The sequence below is a fragment of the Oxyura jamaicensis genome, chromosome 2, assembly GCF_011077185.1.
Source record: "Oxyura jamaicensis isolate SHBP4307 breed ruddy duck chromosome 2, BPBGC_Ojam_1.0, whole genome shotgun sequence".
NCBI classification, from domain to species: Eukaryota; Metazoa; Chordata; class Aves; order Anseriformes; family Anatidae; genus Oxyura; species Oxyura jamaicensis.
The window spans coordinates 20,917,372-20,943,915 of record NC_048894.1 but is presented as its reverse complement, the minus strand read 5'-3'; the positions used below and the strand labels follow the sequence as shown (position 1 = coordinate 20,943,915).

Below are 26,544 nucleotides of genomic sequence, written 5' to 3'. Positions count from 1 at the left end.
CCCTGGGCAGCCCATTCCAATGCCTAACAACCCTTTTGGTAAAGAAGTTTTTCGTAATATCCAACCTAAACTTCCCCTGGTGCAACTTTAGCCCATTCCCCCTTGTCCTATCACCGGGCGTGTGGGAGAATAGACCAACCCCCACCTCGCTACAACCTCCTTTAAGGTAAGAGAGAAATAAGGTTGCCCCTGAGCCTGTTCTTCTCCAGGCTGAGCAACCCCAGCTCCCTCTGCCACTCCATGTAAGACTTCTTCTCCAGACCCCTCATCAGCTTCGTTGCCCTTCTCTGGACTAGCTCAAGCACCTCAATGTCCTTCTTGTAGTGAGGGGCCCAAAACTGAACACAGTACTTGAGGTACGGCCTCACCAGAGCTGAGTACAGGGGGACAATCACTTTCCTAGCCCTGCTGACCACACTGTTTCTTAGACAAGCCAGGATGCTGTTGGCCTTCTTGGCCACCTGAGCACACTGCTGGCTCATATTCAGCCAACTATCAACCAATACTCCCAGGTCCTTCTCTGTCAGGCAACTTTATAACCATTCATCTCCCAGCCCGTAGCGCTGCTTGGGGTTGTTGTGCCCCAGGGGCAAGACCCTGCACTTGGCCTTGTTGAATTTCATACAGTTGGCCTCAGCCCATTGGTCCAGTCTATCCAGATCCTCCTGCAGAGCCTTCCTATCCTTGAGCAGAACAACACTCACACCTAACTTGGTGTCATTGTCACTGAGGGTGCACTTGATCCCCTCATCCAGATCATTGATAAATATATTAAAGAGAACTGAGCCCTAGTACTGAGCCCTGGGGGACTCCACTAGTGACCAGTCTCCAACTGGATTCACCACAACTCTTTGGGCCCGGTTACCCAGCCAGTTTTTAACCCAACAAAGCATACGCCAGTCCAAGCCATGAGCAGACAGTTTCTTCAGGAGAATGTGGTGGGAATGCTTTGTCTGTATTTCCCATACTTATAAGCTATAATATTTGCTCAAAGTCCATCAGCAGTTTGAAGATATCCAAGGGTAAAATTTGCAAAGTCTTTATGTTCCTGTTATTTTCCAAGAAAAGTGAACAGTATTTAAGCTGTTGTTACCAAAAAGACAAAGAAATGAAAGCACGGTAACAGATTTGACCAATTCAAATGTCATTATACTTTGCACTCTGAATGTAGAAAATGAGTTAACACCTTACCTAATAAATAAGTGTGGTGATAAAGTGTGTTTTTGAGATAAAGCCTCTGAATCAGATGACACAGCCAAGAGGAAGAGAGACAGCTTTGGTTTAAGGCCTAGGAAGCTGTGATTCGTTGGAAGTAGTCTGGAAAAATTGGCAGTGTGCTCTGTGTGCTTTTTTTTTTTTTTTTTTTTTTTTGTGGAAATTACTTAACTCTTGATTTTTCGGATATTGTTTGATTACTTGTTCATAAGCAAGGGCTACTTAAATGGTACTTATATCTTTTATACATTGTTCAGCCTGCATGCGATGTTTATTTCTTTTAGAAAGCCTGCATGCAGTGTAAAATAATTTGAATTTGCATTGCTAGGTAAAATATTGCTGAGGATTTGGAAGAGAGAAACTTCTTGAAGGTTATAATGCTGTGTCAAGAGACCTGCAGAAAATCTGGGGACTGCCTCCCATAGCTATTACTATTATTATTAGAATATAATAATAAGAAATGCCTTGCTAGCTGGGAAAAGCTTTTACAGTAAGATACTTGAATTGTTTCTATCCTCCCTCAAACTAACTTTCTCTGCAATAGAAAGAAATATTCAGGTAAATTGCAGGTTCTCTTATAACTTCCATGTTTTCTGCAGATAAATATTTGAATCTTGCTAATATGTCACATCTGTTGGATTTCAGAGTTCTGAGACTCTTTCAAGAAAGTTCAAAACAATATACACATCTTTCTTGAATTTCTTCCAGAAGTAGTATAAAATGCTATAGATTTTTTTTTCCAGTTTAATGTATCTGCTGTAATAGCCTCTCAAATAGACACAACTATCGTAAATCCTATAGAAAACCTATGACAGATTATGTGAGTTATTCTGTGTTGAAAAAGAGCCAAGAAATTTATTTTTTCTTCCAGAGGGGCTAGATTCCTTTATTCCCACTCACAGATAGGATCTCTGGTGGCACAGTTGAAAATGAATAATCTAAACTACAATTTAAATATATAACAAAAGATTGAGAAGCAGAACATACTTTTGTACACTGTCTGTATTATAAATCGTAAATGTAGTTTCCCTTATATGCAAATAACACATGTTAACTTATATGAGCCACAGTCACATTTCTTATAAGACTCTGAAGACAGGTGCTCTTTAAGTTAAAATAATTTGGTAAAGTTTTGTTAACTGATGATTCTTGAATGATGAAAAAAAATACTTTTCAAAGTTTACATCTAAGGTTTCTTTCTGCAAATCTGTTTGATTTATGGATCACATGTTAACTCATGAACTCCTGGTCATAATGTGTAGTAAGTTTTGTGGCCTTCATGGATGTGGCATTGACCAGGAGGCTCAAGACATTGTGATGGTCTTTTCTAGGGCAGGTGAATGAATGCAGAGTTCTCTCAAGCCCTTCAGATTGGTTTGAAAATCTATGAACTATGCTTTATTCCATCAAAGTCACTCTTACAAAGGAATGTATTATCTAACAGTTTTCTCATATATCCTTCCTATACTTATCTCATGTATCCCTGGCAGGCTACTTTTGGTTTTTAATTTCTTAGAACTTGGCAGAGTTTCCTAGAAGGAAATAGTAATTTTAGAAAAGATAGTAATAATTACTTTGTTGTCTGCTTTAAGGTCATCACTTAAGAGGATTTCCATCCCTTATTTCTGGCAATCAGTTAACTTTCTTCAAGCATCTAGGCTGTCATTGTCTCGGCCCAATGGATTTGAGATAAAATTACAATGGGATAGTTCACATACATCTACCTATTTCAATCTGTCTTCTTGCATACTTTCTGAACAACCCATATCTCAAAGACTGATACCATAAATAATTACATTATATTACCAAGAGAAAGATTTTTAATTTAAACACTGACTCCTTCCAAAAGAAGAAAAAGCAGATAGCAATCATCTCAGACTAAGGGTTTGAATCTTTTTGTGACAAAATAAAACTCTATAGTTACATTTGCATTTATAATTCTCTAAAATGTGGAAACTTATTCTGGATTTGTCAGGGCTGTGCACTTACAAAAATTGGTAATTCTAGAAATTTTACATACTTATAGTTTGATCATGAACATTTAAAGTGTTTTAACTTTTTATCCTTCCAGCAAATTTTTGCTCTTCAGAGTGCAATTCAGAGTTTACTTAATTTGGTCCCCATAATATGCTTGACAGTCAATGTGGTGAAATCCAATTTAACATCACTTCAAAATTTGGCATTTAACCTGGTATTCTTCTTTCTGTCAGAAGTTGGCTTTCTACCTTGGCAAGATTTGTCATGTCAGTCTGGAGCTAAATACTTACACCATACTCAGAAAATCCTTTGGTTTCCTTTAGCATGTGATGTCATGCACTTTTTGTTATTCTACAGCCTGTACTTTCTGTCAAAGCAGGGTCAGCTAAATCTAGGGTTTATTTTAAGCATTCATCAACTGCGCTTTGGAGAAATCCTACCAGTTCTTACTTTCAGAAATGGTAAAAGGAGACCAATAACTTTATATATATATATATATATATATATATATATATGTACCTTTTGTACTTCATCTCATGATTGTAACTCTAGCTATGGTAGTTTCATTGCTGATGTGTGGAAGCACTTGCAGGTGAGGTACATTTGGCTGAGTTACTAGTCACAAGGGGAAACGGAGAGATGTGTTAATAATAATGAAAAACTCTGTTTCAGTATTTGCTTGATAAAATAAAAGTTCATCCACAGGAACAGGTAGGGTCTGAACTGTCATAATTTTGGCGTATCTTTACTTAATTTGTGTTTTTCTCACTTCCACAAAACAACTGATAGGCAAAAAGTGCACAGCTTCCCTCATTGACCCCTGTCAGGAATAGGAGTGGGTCCTCTCTGTAGTGTTTCCCCTGGGGTTGCTTTGAGCTGTACCTATGTGTACTGCACTGCTGTCTTAAGACTGAAGCATGGTGTTCAGAGGGTGGCATTGATCTCCTTGTTTGTTTTTTTTTCTAATTTTTGGACTGCAAAATACTAACCCATTTAGGCTTACCAGTTCTGTTGATTCTGCAGGCCATCTACAAGTATAGATAGAACTTGGCTGTATGAAATTATTAATTTTGCTGTTTCCAAGGTAGTTTTAATTTTCCATCAACACAAAATTTGTCAGCATATGTCAGTATGATTCTGGCTCAATTTTCACATTTGAGAAGGAGAAACATTGAATTGTCATTTAGACATTGAATCCTTTGCTGTTATTGCCTGTTGGTAGATGGCTTTGGACTTGGGGAAATCCCATTCCTAGTTTACACAAACCTTAAATAGTAAGATTTTAGGCAGATTTTCCTGACAGCATACAGAAGATGTTATTTTTTGTGTGTTATAAATGTTCACTGTATTTATAAGAACAGTATTATTCATGGTTATTCAGAACACATACTTGAAGTCAAGCAGCTGCATCTTACACTTAATCTGGCAAACATTTACTGCTCTGTTTACTTAGAGCATCATTCTGTGATTTTTCTCTTCTAGCTCTTCATAAGGCTTTATTTTGGAGATCTCACCAAGGTGGTTCTGCCAGTTACGCAGAATATTAGGGCAACCTGATTTAGGGGGTGGTATTCCTGCCCATGGCAAGGGGGTGGAATTGGATGATCTTTAAGGTCCCTTCCAACACAAGCCATTCTATGATTCTGTGGGACAGGACTGTTAACTTGGTCTTAGTTGTACTAATAGACGTTACATTCAAATCAGTTTAACTTTGTATGCATTGATACATACTCTGTGAAAGTGGTATTTTAATGGTCTCTCAAGAATTAGAAATATAGTAGCTCTTTGGTTTCCAGTAGAACTGAATCACTCTCCAATGGTCAAGCATTGGAACGGGCTGCTCAAGGAAGTGATGAGTCCTCATTCCAGGAAGGATTTAAGAGACATGGACATGGCACTAAGGGATATGGTTTAGGGGTTGGACTTGGTAGGTCAGGCAGATGGTTGGACTTGGGGATCTTGAAGGTCTTTTCCAATCTACATGATTCTGTGATTCTGTGACCTTGGGGCAACTCAGTTCCTCTTGTTTTACCCAAACTGTGGGAAAACCCAGGGTTTCAAGTACACAATACTTGCATGCAGGCAGGAAGAGGTGTACATGTACATCATCACCATATCCTCATGTGCCCATGAAGAAAACTGGAGTTTGCAAGGCATACACAATCTGATGTGTACTTCCAGAAGGTTCCGAGATTGGCCAGTGAATGGACCACTCCCTGAGGCTGAAGGGTGTTCCACACATTTATATCTGTCTTGTTGGCATGTGTGTCCCCATCTATGAAAAGGAGAAATCAGATCCTGTTTTGAAAGAGAGTTTTGACCAAAAAAAAAAAAAAAAAAAAAGCATTGTAAATTGTGAGATAAGCAGGTGATCTGTATAACATAGTTTTAGAAACAGAAATGGAAATTAAGTTAATATTAGTTTGAATGAAGGGAAATTTTCCCACTGCGACTACAAATATTTTACATTGTCCAATTACTGTATAGAGTATGTGAGAGATTTCTAGATATAAATGATTTATCTTATTGCTAGCAGTCTGCAGTTTGTTAGGTCTCTAGGCACCTTTATGGTTGTGACTATTCACCTTTATGAGGGTGACTGAAGCATTTGGATAAATGTTGCTTCTTTCATTTAGGGTACATCCTTACCATCTAAGAGAGTGTCTATTAATTATTACCCACCTTGAAAAACTTGCTTGTTTTTTTCATGAAACAATAGGATACAATTTGTACTAGCCCATTTTAGACATTTCAACTTTTTTTTTTTTTTTTTTTTTTTTTGCTTGTTTTTATCTTGCTTTTCTAGGAGAAAAGGTACCTGGTACAAAGTCAAAACTCATTGTTGCTTATCACAATTTGTATGTCTTCAGTGGATGCTGTTGGGAATAGTCAAGGCAGAAAGTGCCACTTAAGCTCTCACCCCAGCTAGCAGGATTCCTGCTTGTGCTTGACAGTCATGTGAAAGACCAGTTCCTCCAGAAGTTGATTTGTATTACCTAAATTAGTCTTCTGCTCTGAATTATGCTCCAGAAGAGGGTAATTTTGGTCCCATTGGTACAGGAGGAACATCAGCAAACCAGCTGTCTCATTTGGCTGCCTGTGGTTGGTGGTTGTGAATGGTCTCTTTTGCTCATACCTCTCTCTATTTGATGGTCAGGCTCTCTTCTCAGCTGATGTTTATGTAGTTGTTTAGCATTAGTTTTATCTCTTTGAGTACAGATTCAGCACACATTGCTACAGTGTTCTCTGTTTTATGCAGCTTACTTATTTCTATGGGACCTTTCTGCATCTGTTCTACTATATTGAAATAATATGGTCTTTACCTACAAAGTGTAGAATACAGCAGCACATAAGCTGTTTTTAATTTTATTGCTGTTCTGCATTTAGGAATGACTCATGACTCTGGAGATTGAGTTGATAAAACATTTGCACATCTCATTAATCTAATACTGTAATTCCCAAGAAACATTACAGTGAAAAAGCCCATTGTTCAGCTGTTGCATGGTGAGCTTTACTTTATTGATAATACCATGGTCCACATATAACAATCCTAGGTGTAATTTTCTAACAAATGAAAATACAATGCAAGGACTCCTTTACAGAATCCAAAAAGTGATGTCTTGGAACTCAGACCTCAGGGAGCATTGGATCAAGAGTTTTAAAAGGCTGCACTTTAGTTATGTTACTCATACCATTCATTGTCATTAATATCAACCTTGGTGCTTTTCTGAGCAGTGATATTTTTCTTTCTTTTTTTTCAATACAAAGCTTGGAAATTGGTGACAGCCACCTGATTCAGCAAGAGATTGGTTTGAAAACTATTTTAAAACTATTTTATGTGATGGTAGTCTATAATATGATGCAGAATAATAAAACAAATGGAAAACCTCATACAGCCTTGCTTCCCTGTAGTTTTACGATTCTCATTTAGACAAGAATATTAATGTATAGCATAGCTAGTGAGCTACTTTTAAATTTTGAGGATGAGATTCAATTAAGTTGAAGTAAAGAACTTTAGTTCTTTTAGGTTATTCATAGTTTTTGTGTGTTTTTATATATGTGTGTGTGCATATCTTATTTGATTTTTTTTTTTCTTCTCTGGAGGACATAAAAATAGATCTCTTGTCCTGAAAGTTCTAGGGAGACTGGTGGGCACCTGATATGTGAATTTGCCCCACAGTTGCTTGAGGGCAATGTTCCCTGACCTGCAGTGATTTTTTTGGGGGGGTTCATGTAAACGACATTTGCTCTGTTCAACACTGTATGCATTCCAGGGACTTTCTGTTTATTGTAAGTACAAGGCTGGGCACACAGTTTAAGAAATACTTCTTAAACATCCTATAACTTTAGATTTTGACTTCGAGTTTAGGTTGCAGATCATGCCTACAAGCAATCAAATCTAATGCATAGTATTATCATGTCTTTGCTATAGAAAATGTAAATAGAAACGTAAGTAAGCAAGTGAGCAACAGGTAAACTGTATGAACAAATGTGCATATAATTAATATGTATTAAGTTACCTGAGATCCATGGACAACCTTGGATGTTTCCTCTGTAGTCAGTCTTCCTTAGCTGCCTGGATTTCTTATGATAAATGCCAAAAGTAGTCACATTTTTTTTCTTTTTGATTATTTTATCCAAAATTTTATTCTTTTTTGTGACTTAAGACATAGTGTTGGTCTGTGGATAAACAGTAAAATGGGAATTTTATCAGTATGTTATGACCCAAATACTATCAGATTTACAGTAAAAATGATACATACCTGACTATACCTTGCTGAAATTAATAGCCAGATAAACTTTGTAAGAATAAATATGTTTGTAACATATGTACAAAAAAGCAGTTTTATCCTAGCTTCATTTTTTTTAAATTTCTGTAGAAGTTTCTCTCTTTTTTTATTTTTTTTAAACTTTTATTAGCAACACTCACTATGTGTTGCAGGCAATAAAATAGAATAAATAATGTGTTGGACACGCTTTCACTGTTTTCTAAAACATTTAAGTGAATTACTACAGTTTTTTTTTGTTTTGTTTTTGTTTTGAAAGTACATCTTCTTGGACTTTTTATTTCCTTTTTTATCCTTTAACAAAAAATAATAATTAAAAAACCACTGGATATTACATAAGTGATTAAAATGTGAATTGACTATCCTTTGATCTTGAAGCAGCTTTGGTTGAGGCCCCTACATGAGGCAGATGTTTAGGAGCAAGGGAAGTTGGAAGAATAATTAGAGGGAGCCAGAACATGATGAAACTTGGAGAGGTGCTGAGACAAGTGCTTCAGAGCCAGGGCTCCTCATGATTTGCTGGCTTTGGGGAGAATCTCAGCAGTTACTAGACCAGGCAGTGTGTGAAGAAGGCAAGGAGCAGCAGCCCATGAGTGGGCAGGGAGTGAGGACAAGGAGGGGAGCAGAACCCTGAGCAGCTCCTGTTGTCCCACATTGGCTCTTCTTTCCCCTGGGGCCTGGTGAAGGCCTTGGAAAGGTGCCTTGTCCTTGAGCAGTGAGTGAGTGGAAATAAATGTTGGAAGAGAAGGTTATTTGGGGGTGAGAATCTCAAACATCGAGGAAATGCATCTCCTTGTGATTTCTTTGATGTGTGGGGCCAGCTCTGTGAAGAATGAGCTGTGGATGGTTGGCCAAGCAAAGCAAATGTATGCTGTGTTTTGTTTTTTACCTTGAAAAGCAAACAACAGTGATTTTTTCTTCACTCCCTCTGTTAGCATATGGGCAAGGCATATGTGTCAGGCTGTAGTATCCGCTGTGTGAGCAGGAGCAGGGTGTCCCTTTTATACATGACCCTTTCTATTGTGGTGCATGGGCGGAAGGGAGGGAAAAATGTGAAGTGCTTGAACAGCTGACAGTATTTAATATCCTTATCTGCTCAGAAATTTAAGCACTAAAGAGGCACGATTTGTAACAGCCATTTTCCCCTCTTGGAGCTGTCATCTGGGCTGTAAGTAATGGATTATTTTGAGGGGAAAAATGCCTTGAAGATGCAACTCACTGCCCTCACAAATGACTTAGTATCTTTTTTTTTTTTTTTTTTTTTTTTTTTTTTTTTTTTTTTTTTTTTTTCCCCACATATGTTTGAATTATTTATATCAGAGATTATGAAATACTGCCCTGGCACAGAAGTTGTAGGAGAGTATTGGAAGAACTGCTTGGATTTGTATTCTGGAGAGTGACTTTCCCTAATCTTGATGAAATGCAGACTTGATAACCACTGACGAGCACTACAGTGTCTTGGAGGAAAAGCCCATGCTACCTTGGAGCCGAGGCAGTTCCTGCTATGCAACGGCTGTGGTCACAGTCCTGTGTGGGCTTTCAGCAAGCATTCAGTCAAATGGGGGAGATGTAGAGGCAGTGATTGGCAAACTATTACTTTCTACTATTACACTTTCTTTTTGAGGTGTATTTCATACTGTTTTCAGCCATTGGTGCTTGTGACTTAGAATACAGTTATTACTGTGATAACAGCAGCAGAACAAGAAGCATCCATCATTCAAAATCTTTACATATAAAATTTCATGCATTGCAAATAATTTATTGATTAATAAATAAATGTGTTATTCAAAATAATCTGAAACATTTTGGTTTTATTTAGCAGTACTGTCCAATGATCAGGCTTTAAATGCTGTCTGTCAGTGGGCTTCCCCTTGCTGGTGCTGTACCATGATGAGTTGTCTACCTGTTTCTTTAATTGACAATTTTATTATTTGTGTGTGAGCATACACCTATTCACAGAATATTGAGTGTATTCATGATTTGGAAATAAACTTTATGTTTATTTAATTCTGGAGGCACGTGCTTTTTTTTTTTTTTTTTTTTTTTTCCCCTTTTCATCGTTCCAGGTGTATGCTAGTTCTTTTATTGATTCAGCCTGGGGGATGATAGGCACTTTCTGTACCTGTCTAAGGTATACTGACTGTCATGGTAGTCTAACAAAGGCTACCACTACTTTTTAAAGATGATTGTTAAAGTTAAAAATATTTCATTGCTTTTCCTTTTGTATTTTTACTTTTTTGTTGTTGTTTTATTCTTAGATATGCAGACTAGCTCTAGTCATGATGTTTTTAAATTTCTGCTTTTGTTTATACCGTAAGTTAAAGGAAACCAAACTCTCTAACAAAATAAAATGTTCTCTCTTTGCTGAGATCAAGATGTAATAGATATACTATATCATGCAGAAATCTGTACTTTTTTTTCCAAATTGTTCCCAGTTGTTTCCAAAAGTAAGCAAAACTAGATACAGTAAAAACAACAAACAACAACAACAACAAAAACACCTTGAATAGGAACTGAATGAGGAGTTTTAAATTTTCTTGCCAATGTAAGAAATTAACATCATAGGTGTCTGTTTCTAGACACTGTTCTGTTTCCAAAAATACGTTTTGATGCCATCACTGTTTACAAGTTCACGTGGCATTGTGCCTTGGTCCTTGCAGATAAAAAAGAATAGATCTCAGATTTTTAACTGTCTGGACAATTCATGAAAGGCAATGAGACGTGCATGATGATTCAAAGAAGTAATCATGGACTTGCTAAAATTTAACCCATGTTAGCCTATTGTTTTATTTGCATTTTAAGCAATAAAAAACAAACTGCAATATCTTATTAACTGTTAGTCCTTGTGCATTGTTTAATAAGATACCAGATGCTTCCTCTTCTAACTAATCCTACAGGAAAAATATTTGAGCTCTATTAACAGTATTATTAATAACTGACAATCCTGACTACATTAAGCTTCCATCAATACTTTTATAACGACAGCTCATTTATGTAATCCTTTTTTAATATATTTTAATATATGTTTTTAGCTAAAGAGTTGTGACAAAAAGGGTCTTTTTTTTTTTTTTTTTTTTTTTTTTTCCTAGAGATTCAAATGATACCCATTTTTCCTACAATTCAGGTAGCTCAGTAAGATGCTAATTAAGTATATCCAATTGATTGAAGATGTAGTGAGATTTTCCTCTTTGCCCTTTCCATTTGCCCTTTTCATTCTTCTTTTCTAATATTATGAATTTGGCCTTACACTTTAAATTGGCAATCCCCTTAGCAGAATCTTGCATCATCTTCTACTTAAACTGGATAAATCTAATTAGCAAATTCCTGCTCCAGCATCTAATGTTTGATGTAACACTAAATTGAACACAAACTGGATAACTCTTGTTTGTGTTATTTATGTATGAGTGTGAGAGCTCCAATGCTCTTGCTGGTCCCATTACACTGGGCAGAGTATGGTACGAGGGAGGCATTTCTTTGCTCTCTGTGCTCTCCTGCTACTTGCACAATGGAAGAAGTTTGTTCTCAGTTCTGTTTCTGACCCAGTTTTGGGATTCCTTTAAACTCTAGGGCTGGTTACTGACTGCTAAAAAAAATGCTCCTCAGAGCACACAGGTATCAATAAACCTGCATGATTGGCATCGGTTTTGTCTCTGTGTCGCCACTGCAATGCCTAGAGCTTGCTTCTCATAGGACCCACTGTGCTATTTGTTACCCAGAAACTGCTTTTAAAATAATTCCTTCATGTAAAATTAAATCTAATCTTTAATAGATACTGCACATGAATAGAGTAAGAGATTGCTAATTTAGCATTTAAAAATACAACTACTTTAAAACAGAAGGGTTTATTGTTTTATTTACTTGCTAGGAGGAGGTCTCAGGTGTCTGTAATCTGTCCCTGCCAGAGCTGATGCTATCATTACCAGGGTGCTTCTGCAACCCCTTTTCTCCATGCTAGGGTAGGTGATGGAAGCATCTCTTGGAGAAAAGACACGGGGCCCAATGCCTGACAGTCTGAATGAATCAAATAATTCAGACTTTCCAGAGGAAAGTCTAAGTCCTAGACCTGAGCATGAGCTGGAAGCAAATCCTGTGGAAGAAATTCAAGACCTCGAACCTGAGAACTTGCAGGAGTTTGCTGCTGCTGAAACTACGCAGGACACTAAACCTGAGAACGGGCAGGTACAGCAAGGGGATACTTTAGGTTGAAGGGTTTTGATGTGTTTTTATGGTAACAATAATGCCTTTGTTCACAATTGTAAACTTCTTGCTTTCTGAATTGTACTTGAGAAAGCTTACCTGAATTTCATAGTCTGCAGAGACATAGTAAGCATAGAAAGCTTACCTGAATTTCATAGTCTGTTATTTCTGTAGGGTTAGGAACTGTGAAGCCCCAGAAAGGACTGTGGTGAAGAGTTGGTCAGTGCATGCCATGCAGACCTTCTTTTGTCTTTGCAAGAAAAAATATCAGGAATGAGATACAGGCCTTGATGAACAGTCCTGGTGATCAGATCTTTTGCTTTGAGTCCTTGTTCTCCTGCACTGATGGAAGCAGATGCGTCCTAAACACTAGGACTGCTCTTCCCCAGAAATTTGCTCCTCTTCATGTTTCTTTCCCATTTGTGTGAAGTATTCAGCACTCACTGCAGCAGGCACATGAAATATTCCCCATCATATGAGAAATGTGGTCTAGTAGGCCTGTATCTTTTCCTCCAAGTCAGTAGTCCAAATCTAGCAGAATCTAGGTAACAGCCTGCTTATGCACAACCTGCATGAGTGTCATTCTGTTACTTGAATACCTGTTTTGTGAGGAGGGCTTTGTCTTTTTTTTTTTTTTTTCCTTTAATTTAAGTTTTCATCAGTTGTCCTATCCTGAACTTGAAAAGGCTGTCCCAAATTAATTTTGTTTAAAAATAGCATGTTGCAAAAAGTTAGCAGTGACAGATTGACTGCTTTTATCTGTATTGTTCTTTTCAGAAACTCCTAATCTAGAAATGTTAGGAAGAATTCCATGTCACAATGAAAAGATGACTTGTTCTTGGATGAAAGAATACTTAGTAATACAACAAGAAAATTAACAAGTGTCTAACATTATAACAGTTCAAGAATCTGAAAACGTCTTTTTACAGAATGCTTTGATGCTCTGTCAGAAAAACCTTAACTTCTGATGTTCAGAGGGTTTTCTTTTCCCCTGATGAGGGTTTGTCTTTGGTTTAGAGCCAAAAAAAAAAAAAAAAAAAAAAAAAAGGATCAGGATGGGACAGCAGTCCTCTTACTAAGGAACTGTTTGAACCACCTCAGTGTGACCTCTGGAAGCTTGTTTACGTATTACAATTTTGAAGAATTAAATACTCTTAGAAGGGGACTTTGTTTTTACTTATAAAAATTTTGTCTTTGTCTTAGTATGAGCGGACTTCATTATAAATCATAGTATCTGGTTCTCCTGTTTGTCAATATTCTTACTGTCTACTAAATGACAGTATTATTTCATCTATAATGTTAATGTGTGAAGAAATTCCTCACGTTCTAATTTAGCAGTCCATTTTTTCTATCTTTTCATCTAGGTAAAATTCTATAAAGCTTTAATGATGAAATATGTCAACATTAGTTCATTATTTTAAGTCATCTAGTTTTTTGTTGTTGTTGTTGCCAGAATCAGGTGCTCACCTTACGATAGATTTCTCCATTTGCGTGCAATTCTGCAGTTTCTACCAAAATTTCATCTGCAGTAATTCACAGAAGCACATGTGCCATAGCTGATGCTGTGTTTTGGTATGACATATACCACATGCTGCTACGTGTTTGTGCTTTGTGTTGCAGAATCTAACAGTGTGCTTGATTAATGAACAGTTGTGATCTTATTACGTGTGTCCTACATTCTCTAGGCTGGTTTCTAAAGTAGCAATTGACAGGAAATCAGCCCTGATGAGCATCCTCCAGTATGTTAGTCAGAAAAGGACAATGGCTGTTTTCAAAACCTGACCATTAAATCTTGGCATAGTTTATTACTTTGCTCTGGCACAGCTGAACGTACAGTTTTAGAACATTTGTAATGCAGAGCATAGGAGTAAAGCTCCCTGAAAGCACTCACTTTGGTATTGCCTACCCCTTTTCTGTCTAATAGCTGGGAACAGTTCTTACTGTTAGTTCTGCAATGTTTTCTGAGTTAATTTTACTGTTGGTGACTATGTGTGTGAGACCTCATGTTATGGGGTTCTATGTAGACACAGTCCCTTTCAAAATGAAACAATTAATCATGTTGATAAAGTTCCAAAAATCTTGGAGCATTTACAGGACTTCTTTGCTTATGTTCAGAAGCTCTTTTTATTATTTTTAAAATTTGTCTGACATGCGTCCCAATGCTTCTTTAAATTCTCTAGTGAACATTTTAATTAGCTGAAGAAAAAAGGGATTCACTAGAAAATAAGATCTCTCTTAGGAAAGTTTTTAGTCTTAATACTTTGAACTTGATATAAATAAGATTAGAAGTAATTTCCATTAGTGTTTTGATGTGATGTAAATAAAAGAGCCATTTATAAAAAAGAAATAAAGAATGCTATCGTTAGTAATGATACAGAATGCTCAATCTATGCTTTTAAAAATATTTCTGCCTTTTTAGGAATGTCAAGAGGCAAACTTACAGTGTATTCTGGAAACTAAGTACTTGCATTATATAATGATGTGTGTGTAGTTCTTGAACTTTTAAAATAATGTTTAGTTTATGAACTTTTCAACTTGAGATACAGCAGATTTTGCCTGGTGACAGAAAGTAAACAAAAGTTACAACCTGCAGTTTCATTAGATGCCTGGACTAAATACAGTTTGTTTTCTAACATATCAGTATGAATGGCATTCATTCCCCAGCCTTTATATTCAGGGACGTCTGGTAGATTTATGGACCTTGAGCGTCTTTTTTTTTTTTTTTTTTTTTTTTTTCTCTCTCTCTCTTTCCTTCCCTCCCTCCCTCCCCTTCTTTTCTGGCATCATTTTTTAATGATTCAGATATTCCACTATTATTCTCTCTTTAAAGTGAAAGTTCTGCTTGTAAGAAGTGCTAGACAAAAGGGGCAGGAAATTCTGGTTTCTTGTATCTAGAACCATTACAGGATAGGCAGTGGCCAGCCCTGCCTCCTCATACAGATGAGAAAGCCACTATTTCTTATCAGTCTCAGCCTAAGAGTGGGGAGTCCTCAGTGGTAAATGAGAGGATTGTTTGCTCTGAAGGCTGCATTTGTCGTTGTAAAATGTGCATGTGCTTACAAGTGAAATGCTTAACCAAGTATTTGGGTAACCCAGAAGGGTTTGGAGACTTGCTTGGCCAGATGAGCCATCTGACACTGTGCTCCATGGGCATAGTCCTGGTGCAGTGTAACTCTCGGTGTTGTTCTGCACCTCACCTGATCACTTTTTTCCATCTTGCTCTGTTTGCTCTGCTTCTTATCTCCATGAAAATAACTTTGACGGCTGTAACATGTAGTGGGTAAGGAATTGGCTCCATGGTTGCACTCAAGGATTTGTGGCCAAATGACCAATGTGGTTAATGTCCAAGTGGAGATCATTGACAAGTGGTGTTCCTCAGGGGTTGGTAATGGGACAGGCACTGGTTAACATAATTGTCAGTAACATGGACAGTGGGATGAAGTCTACCCTTAGCAAGTTTGCCAATGACACCAAGCTGCGTGGTTTGGTCAACATGCTGGAGGGAAGGGATGCTATTCAGAAGGACCTGGGCAAGCTTGAAAGGTAGGCCTGTGTGAACCTCATGAGGTTCAACAAGGCCGAGTACAAGATCCTGCGCCTGGAAAGACAAGAAGTTATGGCTTTAAAATAAAAGTGGGGAGATTAAGGTTAGATACAAGGCAGGAAGAAATTCTTTATTCAGCGAGTTGTGAGGTAACTGGAACTGGTTGCTCAGAGAAGCTGTGGATGCCCCATCCTTGGAAGTGTTCAAGGCCAAATTGGATGGTACTTTGAGCAATCTGGTCTAGTGGGGGTTGGAACTAGATGACCTTCAAGGTTCCTTCTAATTCAAACCATTCTATGATTCTAACTTCACTGGTTATCCCAATTTGGTTCAATAGGTCTCACATGAAAAATCACTAGCTTGCTTCAGACTGGCTCCTTGTTTTAATGTATACATCCATACCAGTAGTTTCTTCTGTCTATGTTATCTTCAGATGTAAAAAAAAAAAAATAAATCAGCCCTACAAGGACCTGTAGACTGCACCATTGGCTCATTCCCAACATTTGTTACATCATGCCTTCTTTGGAGAGTGAAATCACGTCATCTTCACATATGTTCAGAGTACATTAGAATTAATGGATGTTCTTCCCCAAAAGAATATGAAGCTCTTGTTTCTTTTTGTGATCAAGACCATGTTAAGATTGATAATACCCTTGGGGGAAGGCAAAATATATTCACAGTCAGGGATTTGAAGCAGCTTGATGTCTGTTTTCTATTCTTAATAACATCTTATTTGTTAGAACTTACAGTGCCTGTGGTGGTTCATGTCTAAATTCTGTCAGATTGCCTAATGCTTTGTGAATTTTCTGTGAATTCTTTTAATTGTATTTGAGATAGCTCCCCTGATCTTTGGCTTTTTGTATGGTCTGTATTAGTTGCTGTACCGGGGATCACAGTGTGTTCCCCTGCATCATTGACCTGCCCTGAATGTGTCCTGTTTTATAAATGTGTAACTTGCTGAATCTGAAGCCAGCAAATGAAAATGAGTTTGGCTTGTTCAAGCTGGTCCATAGTTTATTGGCACGTATTTGAACCTTGTTCAAGCTGGTCCATAGTTTATTGGCACATATTTGAACCTATGTAAGCCATTAGTTTCAAAACAGATTATTGCGTTAGAAAGCTACGGCTTCTTTCAAGCTGAGTTTTGCTGTCTATACACATGAGCATTGGTAAGATGGTGCTAAAACGGTTGAAGCAAGTACCCTGCATGACTTACCGTACCATTTATGATCACAGCCAGCCCAAGGTTCTACGTGAAACCTGGCTGAGCAGTTGGAGAATTATGAATCACTACCCATAATGAGGAGCCATCACTTAGGCAAATATAAGTAGTGACTCAAGGGGCCCTGTGAACTGTGAAAACAGAACAGCAGATTGGTTTCAGAGGGGCAGGTAGCTGAATGCCCAGCAACCTTGCTTCAGCAAACCAAGGAGTGAAAATAGGATTTAGTGTTAAATGCCAAATGATCCAAAGCACAACCATGAATTCTGTGTGTGATTTCAGATTCTAAATGAAAACTGGGAGCTTTCATAAATCAATAACAAGTTTTTAGGAGGAAAAGAAAGCATGAGGTTAAGCTTGGTTTTATAAAAGGCCTTTTTAGAGAGTATAGCATTGAGAATCATATTTATTATTGTCTCAAAAAAAGTAATTTAGGCCTCACATTGCCTAAATTACTTAAACACATCAATGGGTGATATTTCTCTACATTCCAGTATTTCTGGGGTTAATGGTGTTCATTGCAAGTATCTTCTGTACTTTTTAATGCTAAAAAAAAAACATCTACCATCTTTCTTCTTCTTCCCCTTTCCTTCTCCCTCCCCTCAAATAGCCTTTCCTATTTAAAAAAATAAATAGTTCCACCTTTATTCTTGAAAGGCTGTTCAACATTCAGTTACTTTTACCTAATTTTTCTAGCTTCAGTTACTAATCCTTTGTTTTTGTTGTGACCTTTTTCTAGGAGATGTTTACTGTTAGGAGCCTTTCCGGCTCTAGCTGACATGTAGTCCTTGTTTAAGTCACCTCTTAACTTTCTCACTGAAATAAACAGACTCAACTGTTTTAACATGGCTGAAGTAATTTTTTTCTAGCACTTCTCTAGACTTTTACAGCTTTCATCAACAGCCTAAAGGATGTTTGGACACATTACCTCAATAATAATTTTGCTAATACTGTAATACAACCTACCTGCTCTCTCTGGACATATCTTTTATAGGTTAAAAGATCAGGTTGACCTTCTAAGCAACAGACCGGCAGAGTTTGTGTGAACTGCCATTGTTCAGCATCCATAAGTACTTCCTAGGTTGCTGCTTTCCTAGGTACACTATTACCCACTGCTTCTTTTTTAATATTCTTGGGTTAAATTAACTTATTTTAAGCACACCAGATTCCATGTGAGTTGTGCATCATTGTTTATTTGTTTCTGAGTTTTTCAGATGAACCCACCAGTGAAGTAGGTTTTACGCAGACACTTTTCTTCCATTTTGTTCAATACCCTTTTCTTGCAATCTTGCTGGCTGATTTCATCAAAGTTGGCAGAACAGTGGAGGTCATTATGTGGGCATACAGGTGAAATCTGGCCTTTGCCCACTCAGTATTTCAGTAATGTGAAGCTTGTGGAGGGCCAACAAGCATGTGCGTAGCATCAGAAAAGCCTCTGCCTTCTGCACCTTGCCCTTGCAAAGACGGGATAGGGTACAGGAGAGCAGCAGAGTTGTTGACAGTAGGGATTTGGCATGGCGGAGCTTAAGAAACAGGAGACAGTGGGATGGCATTGTGGTTGTGGTAGGGAAACACTTGAGGATGTAAAATGGACAAATGCAGTTTTTGCTGATTTAGGCTTCCATTAACTTCACGGAGCTAGTCTGATCCCATGCACCCATGGAGCTCACTGCTCCCAGAAAAATGTTATGAATATCATGCTGTAAATGTGTTCACAAAATAACATAGGGGCTGGATTAGATGTCTCGTTTATTGAATATGTATTTAGCTTGAAACATAATTGCTTGCACTTTGCTTTCCTGTTTAATGTTGTCAGAGTGCTAAACACCCAACTATATCTGAGAAGAGTATTTTTATTTAGGTTAAAAATGATTGTACTATCCTACTTCTTCACAAGGATAAAGTTCAAACAGGAGATAGCTGTAGCTGGAAGCACTAAGAGAATATTTTTAAAACAGCAGAAGAAACCTAGCATTGCATTAGTTCAGGTACCATGTGACAAAACTAATTATAGTTCTGTGTGAGACCTAGCCTGTGTTTTTGAAGATAAATCCTACATGGTTAGGCAGCCGATGCATCATTCATGTGATTCTAGGGAGAGGTATAGATTTCTACTGATAGTTACATGTGGACGGCCGGAACAGTAGAAGATAGTCTTGCTTTCTGTTGCTTCCTTGGGGCAAGATGAGCAGGCAGGCATCCTGCTGTTACTAGGCATTTTAGACTACATCCTTTGCCGTATAGAAAGCCACCAGGCTGTACAATTCAAAGGGCACAGTAAAAAGAAGAGTCATTTTCAATGAATTTTTCAGTGACATTGATGCAATGTCAACTAATATATTTTAATAATGGTGTGCTTGTGTATTTGATATTTTGGTTTGTTATATTTTCTTTCTTAAAAATACCCTAGCAGAAATGTGTGTAAACATGTATAAAGAGAAGAAATATTAAATGGCTTTCAATCATATTTTTTAGAAGAAATTTTTAAAAAGTTTTCAGGCCATATTACTTGAGTTTTTATATGTTACTTTCTCTTACTTTTTTATTATTATTATTAATAGCTTCTAAATAATAATACATTCTGATATAAATATAGAAGTTAACTCATGTTGCCTGTCCTTTTTAAATGATTTGCCCATTGAATTTACTCTACCAAAGCTATCTGTTATAAATATTTTGCTGGTGTCCAAGCACTGTTCAAATAAACTTTGTAATAATGTCTCTCAAGTCTGACATAGCAGGAGATTTGTTTTGGTTATATAAAGGTGGAACTTGACAAGATTAAGACACTGGGCCATGGAGCATTTGAATTTGAAGTTCAAATGTTCAGTTTGAGTGGAGTGTATACAATTACTTCGTACCAATGAAAACACTTGCTGTAATGGTAGATTTCACTTATAATAAAATTACTATGAAATCAGGTCATGGTGGAGTATTTTATTTATTCTGAAGATTGTGCTTCTCTTAATGGGATGGAAATTGGGTCAGTTATAACTCCTCAACCTTCTGTGATCCACTAATACCTAATAATGCTTTAAATATCTACTCTGTTTTACCCTATATGTGTCCACTCCTATGTAGACTTAATGTTATTCTCTGTAGAAATACCAGGAACAGTTTTGATTATGAGACCATTAAGGGCAGTATTGTATTTTATACATCTGTGTAGTGTCTAACAAATCAGTCTGTGATGCTTGTTAAAGTCTATGCATGGCATTTGAGGCTGAATTTTTACAATGCCTACTGTCAGCAATAATTGGTTGGAGTGTGAGCTAATATTTTTCTATTTTATTAACAGAGCTGTTTTATTTTATTTATTTTTTGTCAAGACCTTTCTTTACAGAATCCTGTTTTTTCTAGGGTGTTTAATGAGAAATATGTTTTCTTCTAGTAGTTTTATTTGTGCCTTTATATTGCAAGGAGATTATCATACCCTCAAGGGGAGATTCCACCATTGGAATGTGATGGCATTAGACCTAGATTGAAAGAAACAAGAATGTATTTCCACTTTATTATTTATATTTATTTTTTATATTTTTATTATATATATTATTATTTTTATATTTATTATTTCCACATTTTGTGTGTGTGTTATTGAGAAAATTCCTTTGCCTGCTTGGCAAAGCACATCGAGTCCATTGGGTGGTCTACAAAGGGGCCGCCATCAGCTGCTTCTACAATTCAAATAATCAGATTCTGAAGATCAGTGCACACTGAGCCACTCTTTTCTTTGCTTGTTTCAGGAGGTCTTGTAATCATATATAAGGAAAATACTTTAATAAATAATCATAATAATAAAGGCACAAGCACATTTAAAAATGGGCAGTGAAATTTAATGTGAGTTCATTTCTGTGAATGGCAATTAATTCACCAGAATTCACATTTCATTTCTTTTCAAATACTATGCAACCACAACACTGAGTGGAAACTTGATGAAGTTGATCTAAAACTGCAATTAGTGTATTCTGGAAATCATGCTGAATGATAAGTGCTTATAAGTGTTATTGAATGTCAGGAAGAAGACAGAAAGACTTACAGGGAAGTAATATTCCAAATGTGTGAACATGATGGATTCATATGTTGAATATAAAGTTAGATTAAAATGTGTTGTGTTTTTTTTGACCAACACATTAAAAAGGTTATTATATATGTGTGTGTGTGTATATGTTTTTAAAATAAATCTTTGGTTAACCTGAATTATTTTAATTCTTGTGGCTGCAAATATAATCAACTATGTTAATTACATTAACTGAAGATAGTGACCGAGGAATCAAGCAAAGGAGGATAAAAAATCATCATCACTTTGGTAATAGCTGGGCAAAGCATACTGCAAATGCAAAATACAGTCCAAACATATTTTAGAGATGCTGTTTGAAATGGGTGCTGTAACTCTATGATCACTGCTGAAATACAGCTATGTGTCCACGTGTGCATCACACAAGGGATAGCTCTTTGTGGTCATTATTGCCTATGATTTAGAAGCTATTTACAGAGTAAAGTGGCATTAAAATTTTATACCATGTATCATAATAATAAATAAAAAAAAGTTCAGAGTATAGTAATAAGTTTAATGTTCTTTTGCCAACTACAGTGTTGTTTTTTTATTGTATCAGCAAGGTGTATTCAGGTAAACAGGAAAAATATAGTCATCAATAGTTTCTAAAATGTAGATTGCTGATAGAAAAACTTACTACACCTGTATAAACTATGTAACTTTTAATAGTAACTGTACAGAGTCAGTAAATAGTGCAGAGGCATGTTTGTTCATTTAAATAAAATAATAAAAAAAACATTTTTGAATAGTAAATTGAAGAGTTTCTTTGCAAAGTTTGTTGCTTTTTATGCTCAGCAATCAGACTTAGGTCCCTTTGAGTGTAGAAGTTTATCTGTGTAATTTTTTGCACTAGAGAAGCACAGAGATAAATGTGATAGACTGAAGTTACTGCACACTGCCTGTAGGTGTGTATTTTTTTTCTAATATATATTCTGTTGTATGTACTGACCAGCAGCATGTGTGTAATGGTTTCCTCTTTTTGTGTTTTCATATGTGCTTTGAGTATAAATTTTTTGCTGTGTGTAATTGTAATCTTCAGAACATATTCTATCAGTAACCCTGAATGTAAAGTTTTGTCATGCTTGTGGTGTTACTACCAGTTTAAGGGATGTCTAAGGTTAAGGACACAAATACATAAAAATGTGCTTCCAGAATTCCAGTTTTGTCCTTTGTATTTTAATATTTTGTGAAGATTCTCAATACAGTGAAAAACAAAGCATGGCAGTTACACAGTTCTATTTGAATTAGGCTGCAAGTACCTCTAGAGCTTAGTGTACTAAATCACTGTTGCAAAGATGGTTATAGAACGTCATGTCAGTTGTATTGACTGATTGATTCTCTGATGAAATGGAAACTGATGTTGACTACAATGCAAATGTATTGTGTGTTTTAAATTTTGCAGCTGTTAGTCAACAACATATGTGAAGTTTTATTAATGACTATTGCAAACAGCCCTTTATGTTATTTAAAACAATTGAGATTAATTACAATAAAGACAATGTTCAGAAGCCATTGTTAAATTATTCTTCATCTCCTCCCTGAGTATGCTAAATAACAATTTATCTTTTGTATATTTGCATAGACTGTTTTGGAGTTTAAAGAGTTACGGTAAAAAAGCAACTTTAAGAAATCATACTACAGTCATGAACAGTATCCCAACAAGGAAGTTATTCATGCTTTCCGTTGGCTTCCATGTAATTATATGCAAGTTCCAGGTGGACTGTAAATGCAATCAGATGATGGATTGTGAACTGGTTAATATTTGTGGATTTATATTCTTGGATACAGAACTGTTGCTCTTTGTTAGTGTGGAAAATTAAATTCCATTTTTTATTTCTAAATATATGGCTGTTCCTCCTGCTCTCAGAATTTTATATTTAGTCCAATACACATGACATGGATACTAAGTTTACCTAAAACAAGTATCAATCTTGTCAGCCTTGACAAGGTTAGGGGAATTGTTCTGACCTTTTGCAGTGTCATATAAAACGGAATATATCTCATGGCAGAGTTTTGCAGATGTCAGAGATGAAGAAAAACTTTCTGATAAGAATGGTTTAGATTTCATCTTTTAGTTCACCATCCTGTGGTAGAAGTAGATCTCTGTTCCAGCAGAATTATCTGTGGCTAAAATTGATTTATTTTTTACAATTTTATAGGTTTTAATTTCTCTGGTAGTGCACATATATTTATGATGCATACAGTCCCAAAGCAATTAATTCATAATGGATAAAGCAATATAGAATTTTCATAAATTTGATGTTATTTACACAACTGCAGGGAAGAAATCCTGTTGTACTGTGAACATCTGAGAATCTAATTAGTATTTGATGTTCATTAACTCAGTAAGAAAAATATTTTGAAAATATGAAGCAAATTGCAGTAAACTATTTTATCACTATATATAATGCTTTCATATTAATTTTAAGAAGGTTGGCTTAAGTCTTTTTAATTATTATTGTCCCCCCAAATAGTCTGTTTGCTCTCATGTGCCCACTTTTGCTGTGAGATTTGAACACATCAGAAATCAAAACTGAACAGAATTCATGAATTTACTTGACTTGGTGCTGAAAATGTTCACATCATTTTATTAGAAATATAAGTGAACTCTAGTTTACTGTGAGATTTGAGGGTCTTACTTACTTACATATTGAGAGTATTTTTTTTTTTAAAAAAAAAAGGTATGTAAATAAATCTGGTTACAGAGTGATTTTGGTAGGCATCATAGGCATGGTAGTCCTTAACAAGGTATTTAAAATGGACGCTGCACTCCAGGTGTGTCCCAAAATGTTCCCTAATCTTTTATAGGGCCAGAAGGGTCAAAATAATGACTGGAAATATTTTGTCTAGGGGACCAGACTAAATCTGGTCTGAAATAAAAACATTTCTACGTATAGTGGAAGCATGTAGGGGCTTTGACATGAACTTCTCTGATCTACTGAATGGCTCCCATGGGCTAATATAGGTGCAGCCAAGAATATAACCTCCTGTGGATGTTACTGGCTTCCTCAGATAAGCCATTTCAAGATGCATACCACAACCTCCCCAGTTCTTGTCTGTATAAGTGCCAGCACATTTTGTAAAACTTATTATCAGAGTTAAGTAAAAGTTCTTGTTGTTATTGTTATTATTTTATTTTTAGACTTCCATTCCTTATACAGTGTGCCAACCAGTGTGCCAACAGTGTGCTATCAGTATGAGGCTCTTGTAAAGCCTTTCCTAGAAGGAAAAGATATTTTAGTTGTTTTATTCCCATTGCACCTTGGTGTCTGGGTTGGTCCATATTCCTTTTTTGTATGGCATGAGAAAACAAGATGCTGCGGAGCTTTTGTGCTACTTGAGAGACAAACTGCCCCAAGCCCCTAGGTTTTCTCATGGGCCATTCTCTGTGGTGTCTGAAGAGTAGAAAGGATGGCATGTGCAGGATGAGCAGAAAGGATGGCAGGGCATGTGCAGCTGTTTCCACAGCAATTCATCTAGCCTGCACGTTTTTTCCACTGCTCTTTGGATGTGGGCAAGGAGTAGGCTTTCACGAGTGGTAAATATTTGGCAATAATTCTTTTCTCTCAGCTGCCATCTTGTCTGGAGTTTTTTTTTTTTTTTTTCCTCATCTCAGTTCCCCAGGCATTGCTGAGAAGGATGGTGTGTACTGGAGCAGTCAACAACAATGCTGTCCAGCCACCCTGCTTCCCTGTCCCACAGAAGTGAGTCGGGGGATGCACAGACCACAGGGGTAGCAGACTGAGCATCCATGTTTTAGTCCATTCTGATGGTGAAGCGGTGGGCTGAAGCAGCTGTCACGCAAGCTCTGGTGCAAGTGTCATGCAAAAATAAACATCTGTCAATGTCAGATCACTGTGTTGCTTTCGGTAGTGCTCTTTCCCCATACTGGAGAGGTGGTTTTACAATTATTCCAGATTGCCCCCTTTCTGCTTCACATGATCCCAGAGGACTGTAAATACCTGCCCTCATCATGAGTGACTCATGTTCTGCAAATCAGCATCTTCCTGTGCAAAAGAAATACACTGATGTTGGCAATCATTTTTGTTCACTGATTTCTGGTTCTACAAGTTATTAAAGCCTATTTATAGGCAGATAATTTCCACCCAAAATTAAATGTAATACAAAAGTATTTTGACACCTGGGTACAACAGTTTCTCTTATTTTCTCAAGATTTAAAATACTGAAAGGTAAAGTAAGATACATTCCCTTGATAACATTTAATTTACCTTTTGTTTGTGTGTGCTATGCCTTAATACATAATATTCTGTTCAGCGCACGAACTGCGCCACACAGGTATCTTTGTGGTTACAGAGGAAAATATATCTTAGTGGAGTGGGATTTTTTTTTAATCCTTTGTTGTTTTTTCTCATATCCTAATTTCTTTGGCTTATAGAACCCAATTTTCAAAAGCCAAACAAGCCTTTATATTTTAGAAACAGGCTGGCTAAATATTACTGTCTGAAATTATATGATGTTCTAAAGCAGTTCTGCAAAGTAAACAATAAGAAATATTATACTAGTAACTCTCAGAATGTTTCAGTTTCAAACTAAAATAGTAACCAAATATTTTATTAACACATGGGTTATGCATCATGAGGGTTATACATATTTGGTGTCTGAAAAACATTGTTGATTTTATGTGTCTTTTCTATTTAGGGATAGAGAATGGGTGAATTTTAATTAGCATTCTATTAAGTAAAAAGGTTTTTTTTCAGCAGGTTATGTAGATTTCTTGCATTTAAATATTATTTTAACACTAAAGTTGAGCATTAAGCTGCAATGCATTTTAAATATGTGTATAGTCTTCCACTATGCTGAACCCCCCATTTTGTTTCCCGTGCTATGATTCCTTTTGATTACAGATGGTCTGTGTGATAGTTGCTATAGGAACCAGACCGTTTTACTTCAATCTCTTCCCGTTGCTATGGTGTGCAGGGAGCTGCTATGTGTAAGGTGTCATTTAGATGTTTCATGATAGTCCCTGTAATAGTCAACTCACAATCAATGTTCTCTAACAGCAGATAGAGTAATGTGGCACACTAATTAATACTTTCTGCCACCACCTGTTGGACGCAACAGAAATCAGTTGCAAAGTTACTTTAATGACTTCTGCAGATACAGCTTTCTCTAAATGCTTGGCATCAGCAAACAAAAATAACAACAAGCATCAAAACACCTCAGTTAACTTACTGTTAGGCAGAATTATTTTTCCTGCCACAGTGAATTCCCTAACCAGGCACAAGGCACCCAGAGAGAGGAGAACCCGCAGCTGTGAGGCTGTTGCTAGTTGGGACCACAGAATGGGAAGAGGAAGGGGCTGCAGGGCACCCACCCTGCCCTCCCACCAGCATCTGTCTGCCACCCTGAAGTAAAACCCCTGGAGCTGCCTGTGACACTCCTAGCACTACCATGTTGCTGTTCCCTTATTGGATTTGGCACCTAAAAATCAAAAACCAGTTTCTATCGGTTTTCAAAAATTAGATTTTCAGAAAAGGAATTAAGGATGGCATGAGAGAGTCCTTAGTGAAGCTGAAGAAGCTATGTC

General features: G+C 36.8%; 1 protein-coding gene across 5 annotated transcripts in view; it reads left to right on the top strand.

The window, feature by feature from the left end:
- CACNB2 (calcium voltage-gated channel auxiliary subunit beta 2) overlaps positions 1–26,544 on the top strand; it is a 246,915-nt gene that overhangs the window by 21,552 nt on the left and 198,819 nt on the right. The gene's annotated exons all lie outside the window — the stretch shown is intronic.